Genomic DNA, 9,529 nt, shown 5'->3' with positions numbered 1-9,529 from the left:
GGGAGGCAATTGGGGTTGAGAGGAGACAGGTTCTTCCAGTTTGTAAATTGTTGTCTGGGAGTGGGCTGGCTTGATACCTCTAAAACAGTTCATGATTTTAGACAAGGAGTTGGCAACTAAACTGGTGTATTGTCCCAGATGCACATCTCCCCCATGCAGCGGACACAGCATGTGTTACCACATCTAATGGGCACTTCCCGGGGCCAGGCTCTGCCCTTCACGGCAGCTGGCGAGGTTGACATTGTCATCTGTCTCTTACAAGCAAAGGAACTGAGGCTGAAGTGGCTTATGCAAGGCAGGGAAGGGCTAAGCCAAACTTTGGATTCAGGCTCCAGTATCTCCAGCACCTTGTAGTTCTCTCTGCAGCCCCTGCCCGTCCTCAGAAAGGCTTGCAGGAGAGCAGCAGAATCCAGGTAGCCTCGTCTCTGTGGATCAGCTACTGCATCTCTTGCCCAGTGCTGGCCAGAAGTGGTTCCAAAGGTAGATCAACTGAGACTGTTAGTGCGTGCTGAAAAGCACGCGACTCCTGCCTTGTGTTTATATTCTCTGGGTGGCAAATGTTGCTCATGGGGAAAGTTGAGACACAGTAGGAGGCAGTGTTTATGTGAGTGACGCCGAAGTGCATGCCGTGGACATTAAAGGAGCTGAGAGAGCATCGTGAAGGAGTCTGTCTCATCCGTACCAGGCAGAGCGCAGGGCCAGCTTCCCCAGTGTGTGGAACTAGCAGAGGGCCATGGCCCAGAGCAGCCAAGTGGGGCCCCATGGAGGACAGAGGCCTGGCTGAGGTGTGGACGTGGGTTCAGCCTGGAGCAAGGACTGCACACTAGTCTCCAGCCCAGCACAGTGAGGTTAGAGAAGATGAACTCCAAGAGTAAAAGATTAGAGAAGGAGATAAACAGCATTCTCTGCTTTTAGTGTTCTAAAGCCATCCCACAATCCAAATGTGCACACTGGAAGCTCCTGGGGAAAGAGGGAGGGGAGGGGAGGGTCCTACAGGAGTTGCTGGTGTCCCCTCGCCCTTCAGTGTCTGCTGTCCGGGGAGCTCACCTGCCCCCAGCAGGCTGCTCCTCCAGGCGGTTCCCCCATGGGCCTCTGTGCTCCTTGGCATGTGCTTTTCTTCCTTCACTCTCCTGGCATCTCTCCTCAGTGCTGCTCCTTGCCCCCACCTCCCATCCACCTTCTGCCACCTCATCTTCCCAGGGACTTGTCCCCTGGCTGTTCTGTCTCCTGATCCTCACGGCCCACTGAAGAAGCCAGGCCTTCTCCTTGGCCTGTTGTGGACACACTCCACAATCTGCCCTGGATATCCCCATCATACCCCCTCACGAATCCTGAACTCCTGACACCTTGAACTTGCCGTCATTCTGCAACCGTACCAGCTCTTTCCAGACTCACACCTCTGTGTGGCGGTTCCTTTGCCTGGAATGTCCATGCCCAGCCTCATGGTGAAATCCACCTTGTGCCCAAGATTGGAACTTTGTTGACGTTTTCCTCTTGTGGCCCCCGCCCCGGACTCCTCAAGGATGACTACTGCTCTGGGCTGCCATGTGCCGTGTTCATATCCCATAGCGCTTGCCTGTCGTCCTGTTACCAACTCTTCATTGGCCTGACTTCCTCACCAGGCCAGGCCTGACCCTGTGTCAGCCATCTCTGCATCGCCGCCACCTAGTGTGATGCTGAGAAATCCACCTTGTGCCCAAGATTGGAACTTTGTTGACGTTTTCCTCTTGTGGCCCCCGCCCTGGACTCCTCAAGGATGACTACTGCTCTGGGCTGCCATGTGCCGTGTTTGTATCCCACAGCGCTTGCCTGTTGTCCTGTTACCAACTCTTCATTGGCCTGACTTCCTCACCAGGCCAGGCCTGACCCTGTGTCAGCCATCTTTGCATCGCCGCCACCTAGTGTGATGCTGCCTCTTGCTAAGGCACCAGTGATTGTTGCTGAAAGAGTAAGAGATTAAGGAACAGGTAAACATTAGTATTATAAAACCATTCCCTAATCCAGCCGTGCCCAGGATGAACATGTCTGTGGGGAGCTGCCAGAGGCCTTGTGCTCTGTGCGTTTGCTGGCCCCCTCTTGCCAGCCCTCTGCCGGGGACTCAGTCTGCTGTGCCCTCTTGTTTACAGACTCCCCCAAGCCCTCCTGACAGTTGGGTCAGCCCAAGCTCTGCCACACTTGTCTTCTTGCATTAACTTTGGAGTCTGGAAAAATAGCTAGTGCTTTGGAAAACCATCTCTACTTTATTTTTGTTCCTTTGAAATTAAATGACTTTCCAAAGAAATGCCTGAGGTTAGAGTGGTGCAGAGAGAAAGGACCATGGCCAAAACCCAGGCAAGCTATTTTTGTGATGTGAATGAACACCCATCGCATTTTCCCTTCCACCAGCTGAAGCACTTGTTCCAAATAGCTCCCAGCCTGGATTTACAAAGCACAGACTCCTTTTGTACACTGGGAGGAGGAGGCCCACGTGCCTCTCTGTTTCTCTGTGTGTCCGTCTGAGGTTGACAGTATGCTTCCAGCAGATACCAGAAGCAAAAAGAGATTTCGAGAAATTGTCATTTGTCATCTGTATAGGGAAAAGACCCGCCCTCTGGTAACTAATAAAGAAAGACTTTAAAGTTTATCCAAGAATAGGTGGGATGGTCATGAAACCTGGAGAGGAACGTTCTTTGGATATTTTTTTTCTTTGTCTGTACACTAATGTAATGTGGCTAGGTTATATTCACGTTAGTCAGCCAATTTGCAGCACCAAAAATGGTAGGTTTTCAATGGTGCTAAATCTAGTATACTCTTCTGTTTTTTTCCTTTTACTAGTCAGTATTTCCAGAATCATCTGGCTTGTAGCAAGATTGACCAGGCACTGTTGACATCAGCCAGGGCATAGCCTTGTGCAATCTGTGGTTCTTTTCAGCCAGCAGGAGGAGTGGGGTGTTGAGGAGAAAGAGGTTGCCAGCAAGGCAGCTTTGCCAGGTTAGGAGGTACGATTACACATTTTCTGTAGATGGTTTGTGGTTAGTATTAAACATTAAATATTATGGTTAATATTTTAATGTCTTAAAGGAATTTTATTCTTACTTTTCAGCAGCCATTCCACACCCTCCCTCATTGCCCACGGAGCTCACCTCTGCCTTCACCTGCCTTTGCAGGTGTGACGTGTCTCCAGGTACTTCATGGTATTCTCCTCTGTCCAGTCCACACCACTGCTCCACGTGGCTCCTGAACCATGGGGGAGAACGAGGATGAGAAGCAGAGCCAGGCGGGGCAGGTGTTTGAGAACTTCGTCCAGGCTTCCACGTGCAAAGGTACCCTGCAGGCCTTCAATATCCTCACGCGACATCTGGACCTAGACCCTCTGGATCACAGAAACTTTTATTCCAAGCTCAAGTCCAAGGTGACCACCTGGAAGGCCAAAGCCCTGTGGTACAAACTGGACAAGCGCGGCTCCCACAAAGAGTACAAGCGAGGGAAGGCGTGTACGAACACGAAGGTAAGGGGAAACCCCGGAGAGACGTTTTGTACCTTTGCAGGGCCTGCGGTTGACATGTGAGAGGTTAGAAAGCTGTTGCCATTTTGCCATTCTAAGGCTTTTAATAGATGTGGGTGTGAGTGTTGTATTGTTTTTGCTCAGTTGAAGGATGCCTTTGTCTGCACATGTCAGATTGTCCTGGCTGCGAGCTGTGCCCTTGCCAAGGAAGTGAAACCAATGGCAAGGTTGAGGGAATGATGTGAACACTCGACATTATCCTCCTGCTCCTACCACAGCTACTTCTAGTAGCCATCGTGATCTTATTGAACACCTGCAGTAGTCCTTTGGGCCATTTTAGAGATGTGGAAATTGAGAAGTTGGTTGTCTTGCCCAAGGTCACACAACTAGAGGGCAACCTAGGTCTGTCTGATTCCAGGCTTAATCCCTAAACTCCATAATTGGAGAGTTGTGTTCCCCTGGGAGCAAACATTTTAGAAAGATTCCCTGTTTTAATCAATTGGTTAAGAAGTAGGTCTTTAGTCCTTACTGCCTTTTCTTTCTCTCTCTTTTCCTCCCAACACTCCTGTATTCTCTGCCTCCTCACCCCTTCCCCAGGGTGCACGTCTCTACTCAGGATCACACTTCTAGTTAACCCTGCACAAACTTATGGCAGCCACTGTTATTTGGTTGTAGACAGCATCAGTGAGCACAGGGCTGATCAGCGCATCACATCTTGATACTTCTGACATGTCCCCTGCCACATGGGCAGCTAGAAGTCAAGACTTCTTATCTGGCTCTTGGGGGCTGTGAGCCCTGGGCACTGATCCAGGCTGTGTGTTTAGGTTAAAGTTAAATGTGCTGTATTTAGACCTTGCAAGAGGCAGCTCAGCCAGAACCTTTGGAATTCCAGTCGTTGCCAATCCCAGGACAAGAGGATTGAACTCTCCATGGCAATCAGGACTGTTGTGCTTTTGTTTTGGTGATGAGAAGCTGTCGAGTCCACCGTGGGATACGGCTGCTTTCCATTGCCCTGGGGAAGACAGCTGCCAAGCTCTTCCAAGCCTGGGTGTGCCGACTGTACGGGGCATAGGAAGAGTATTCTATCAGGCTGAAACCACTGCTTCAGCCCAGAGCATGCGAGCCATCCAGGCAGTGCCTGCCCATAACCAGCCCAGCTCCAGCTTCAGGCAGAGAAATGGGGGTGGTGGGGGAGAAAGGGGTGGGACCAGCATCCTGGGCACCTCCCTTCCCAGTTGCAATTTCATGGTTCATAGTTAACTGGGCCACTCTTCAGAGTTACAGGAGGGAGAAACTTCTAGCCCTCAGAGCGTCACCCTTCTCAGTAATTGTATATGGTGGCTTTCTTTTGAAAAATGTCCCATAAAAGTCAGGTGGCCTGGCTCCACTGGCTGCTGTTTTATTAGAAAATATCATTGCCCCACACACCTAACACTTTGTGGCTGTTGAGGGACCCTCTTGATGATCTAAAGAGAGATCTTGAGAGGGAGTCAGCTAGCAGAGGGATGGAATGGAGAGCTGACCACCATGAAGATGTCCTTTCAAATTCACTAGCTGGTTGCCTAGCCTGTCTGGCTAACCCCTATTTTAAAAGCTTTGATGGCTTGAAATAGAACAGTCCTTTTATCTTGTGGTTGGTAGGTCACCATTGGCACCTGAGATACAAAGGGAGAGAAAAAGTCTTTTGTTCGTGATGCTGAGTAAGAGTTGTTTTGCCCAGGAATTTTTATGCCTTTCTAATGAGGAGGAACAAAGACATTTTAAATGTGTGATAGCCCATCTTGTAAAAACTACATGGATGCGGAGGAGTGAAACGCATATTTGAAAATGCACTCTAAGTATGGACTGTGACTGTGTTAGGTCACTTGAGCTGCACATTTCAAAAACCCGGCTCAAGCTAACCAAATAAAACAGGGAGATCATCAACTCATGTAAATGGGAAGGTCTAGGCACTCTAAGTCTTGCCCTTCCTTTCCTCTTCCGTCTGTATCTTGGATGTTTTGCTTTGTGTCGGCCGCATTCTTCCCTCCTGCAAACAGATTTCTCTCCACGTTGGTAGCCTCTCATTCTTATCTTTAGAGCTTTATGACCCAAAAAGCTAGAATCTTTCTCTTCTGGCTCAATATTGAAAAAGGTTCAGGGGAGGATTTTGATTGACTCACCTCTAGACCAGTTATCATGGCCAAAGCCAGGGAACTGGCTACTGGGATGGGCAGCCCTGTCAAGCATCACATGATTGACAGGAGGGAGAATCAGGTCCCCAGGAAACTGGGGGTGCAAGACAGATAAACAGCAGGTGTCCTCTACAATGACTTTATTTGCATTCTTGTTATGGTATAGGCTCTCTCTCTCTATCTTGGACTCGTGTGCAGATGGTTAATGCCCAGCTCTAAGGCTAGTGCTTGTACTTGTTGTGAGTCAAGCAAAACACAGAACAGGGGTCCTCTCTCTCTTCCAACAAAACAGACACTGTCTTGCTCACATAGCACATTTATCCATTGGTGTAATAGTTTACACTGAGCATCAGCCAAACAAGAAATGCTGAGTATTAGCAAGCATGTGGCTGATCATTAATGCTAAAGCATATGGCACAGGTGTGGTCAGGTACAAGGCATAAAGCCAAGCTCCCAGTTAGCCACAGATAGAGTGAGAATAAATGAAATGCAGTCAGAACCCCTGCCTTTGCAGTGATGTGGATGCATCTCTGCACCATCTGGAGCGGATCTGGGCTTCAGCATTTCACAAGCATTTATCAGCTCCTACCACATGCTGAGCACTGTGCCACGTCATTCATGTTGTTGGTGAGTGGGTGGTGCTGATGCTAGTAGGGAGAGATTGGGGACCAGGATCTGCTCAAAGAGGGGCTCTGGTGGATGTGCCAGGGGCCAAGGAGAATGACCTGGAAGGTCTCTAGAACAATGGCATAGTGTCAGTTACATAATCTTAGGATCATTGTTTAGTATTGATTATTATTTATGAGGGTTTTGTCAGTCACTTAATAATTCTTTCCCTGGGTGTGACCCTGTTTCGATAAGAATGGGGTGAACAAAGGATCAAGCCAAATTAACTCTTTCAGGACTTATATAGCCTCTGCATCAGGGTAGCACCTGTCTCAAATGTCACATCCAATTGAGTAGTGTTGCTGAGTCAAACAACCCAGAGAACCTGCAATGCATAATTTGGAATGGGCATTGCCATGTCACAAAATCATGAACTCTGGTCATTTTTTATATAAACCATTAATGCTGGAAGGAATTTAAGAGAATGTTATGTACAATCTCTGCATTTGACAAATGAGAAACAGGGGGCCCAGGAAGATGAAGTTATTCAGCTGAAGCTAGTGAGTAGCATTGCTGGGATTTGGACTCTTTTTCTTGGTTTGTTCTTAGATTTTTTTGTTCATTCATTCATTAGCAGTTGTTTCCAGTGCCCTACACCTTACTAGGCATTTGACGGGGAGGATTGTTGGAAAAATAAATAAGTGGTTCTCATTTGAGCTTTCTGTAAAGGAAACAGAATCATAATTATTTATTCATTTATTCAGTCATTAATGAGGTGAATAATTATTGAGCAACTGCTATGTGCCAGGCACTTGCCTAGATACCTATCAGCCACTTAACTCTGTAGCCTTGGTATTACTTAATATCGCTGATCCTCAGCAGCATTCTCTATAAAATGAAAGTGATAATAGTATCTACTTCATGAAGTTACTGTGAGGATTAAATCAGATGATCTTTGTTAAATTCTAAATTATATGAATGCTGCCTAGTACATAATAAGTGATCAGTAAACATTTAGCCCTGATAATCAGTAATATCCGAAGTGCCTCAAGAGAGGTGTATACAGTGGTCTGCAGGAGGATAGAAAAACAAGTAATTAACCACCACTAGGGTAGTCTGGGGTTGCTTCCTGGAAGAGGAGGTATGATGTAGGGCTTGATGGATGAGCAAGCGTTTGTATTTGTAGAGCTGGGGGAACAGCTAGAGGGGAACACAGACAGAGGGTATATTCTAGGATGAGTGTGCTGATCATGTAATGGGAGAGGAGTGTGTGGGGAGAGGGTGAGCGCCAGAGAGAGCAGAATGGGTGAATAGAAAGAGGAGACCAGGGAGAAGGGCCTCCTGGGGCCAGGCTGTAAGGAGACGGTCCTACAGTCATACAGAGGACCTGGAGAACCATTGACACTGGACTGATTCCTGATCCGAGCCAGGTTCTGCCTTCCACCCTCCATGGGATTACTCAGTAGTCACAGGTGACCATTACAGACCAGGAGGCATTTGTACATCACTGCCATAAAAACGCACTTGCAGGAAGTGATTCATGGACTCCTGTCCCCAGCTATTACATAGCACCAGCCTATGTAATAAAAGATCTTGTGTTATCTTGTTAGAAGGATATGTCTGTATTCTGTGAGCATCTAGTAGAGTCACCCCGCACCATCTGCTCCTGAACATGACCCTCGCCCCCGTCTCTGCCTGTGTCCTCCCTCCCCAGTGTGTAGCCTAAGCCCCAGTTTATGGTCTTGGCCCAGCTTGTCAGGTGGTTCCTGAGCTTCCCGGGCAAAGCGCAGTGGGGAGGCAGAAAGGTTGGGTTGGGAGGGTGTTAGAGTGGAAGGGTTGACGCTGGGAGTTCTTGGCCCAGCTTGTCAGGTGGTTCCTGAGCTTCCCGGGCAAAGCGCAGTGGGGAGGCAGAGAGGTTGGGTTGGGAGGGTGTTAGAGTGGAAGGGTTGACGCTGGGAGCGGAAGGCTGCTATCTCTTGGCCTGGATAAGCCTATCTGACATTCCGGACCTCTGAAATCACCCACCGCAGCTGCACTGGCACATCAAGGACCACTTTGCCTAATATGGACCGTTGAAGTCATAACTGATAAAGCAAAGGGTGGTCTCTAGGGTGTGAAATTCTGTCCTAGTCAAACAAAAAGCCTAAGTGAACTCTGGATTTGTCCATGTACCTGACAATGGACTGCCGGCACCACTACATCAAACAAATTTCAAGCCTGGATACCAATCGGATTGTGTTAATGACTGCATTTATCATCACAGCTCCACTTGTAGTATGTGGGGTTTGCATGTGTGTGTGTGTTGGACATTATTCTTGGGCTTGAGTAAATCTAATTCCCAATTCCCAACAATATTATACTGAGAAGAAAAAACTGTTTTTTGGCGACCTTCATAGGAAGTGATAAATTCAGGTCCACTGTGATTTATGTAATAAATATATTTATAAATAAAGACTTTTGCCTTTTTAAAAGATACTAATTTTCTTTAAAAAAGAAGTGCATGCTCATGGTAAAAAAAAAAAAAAAGTAGGATAAGACAATATAGTGTGAAAAGAAGTCTCTTTTTCCCCCATTCCCCTCTCTAGTGGCAACTCCTGTATAGTTTCCTGTGCAGTCTTCCTGAAAGTCTCTACATGTGTACATGAATGGTATGTATGTATGTGTGCTCTCCCTTATTTTTTTAATGGGAAAAATCTATATATTTTTTTTCTGAAGTTTTTCACACAAAAACACATCTTGGAGATTTTTTTCATTTTGGTATGTATGGCTCTAACCCTTTTATTCATGGCTGTTTATGGTTTCTCGTTTCATGGCTATATCACAATTAATTTAACTGCTGAGATTGTTTCCTATCTATTGCCATTTTAAACAGAGCTGCAGCACATTTTCTTAATCATACTTCTTTGTGTACATGTGAAAGCATATCTATAGGGTAGATTGTGAGATTTTGAGTCAAAGGGTATTTGCATTGCATTTTAAAATAATAAGCATTGTCAAATTCTCCTCCCTGGAGCAGACATTCCCACTGATAGTGCAGGGAGTGCCAGGGAGAGTCCTTCTTTAAAAGGGAGATAACACTGAGGGTGTTGCCTGCTTGGATTTCTCTGGCCTTGCTGCATGGGTGTTGATGGACACCCTCTGAGTCCTGGAGCCTGGGCCAATTGGCCTTGAAAAGGGCCACTGAGCGAAGAGCAGTCCAGTAGCAATATGGTAGGAATTTCTGCCCACCCCCATAACGACGATAATTTTATTACTATTATTACCA

At 47.2% G+C, this 9,529-nt stretch overlaps 1 pseudogene; it reads left to right on the top strand.

The window, feature by feature from the left end:
* The window catches only part of LOC103608762, a 25,581-nt pseudogene extending 22,094 nt beyond the window's left edge, over positions 1-3,487 (top strand).
* The last annotated feature ends 6,042 nt before the right edge of the window (positions 3,488-9,529 follow it).

Source organism: Galeopterus variegatus, unplaced genomic scaffold (assembly GCF_000696425.1).
Source record: "Galeopterus variegatus unplaced genomic scaffold, G_variegatus-3.0.2 Scaffold8791, whole genome shotgun sequence".
In the NCBI taxonomy this organism is placed as follows: Eukaryota; Metazoa; Chordata; class Mammalia; order Dermoptera; family Cynocephalidae; genus Galeopterus; species Galeopterus variegatus.
Note: the sequence above shows the minus strand (reverse complement) of the source record. Positions and strands in the feature narration are given on the sequence as shown.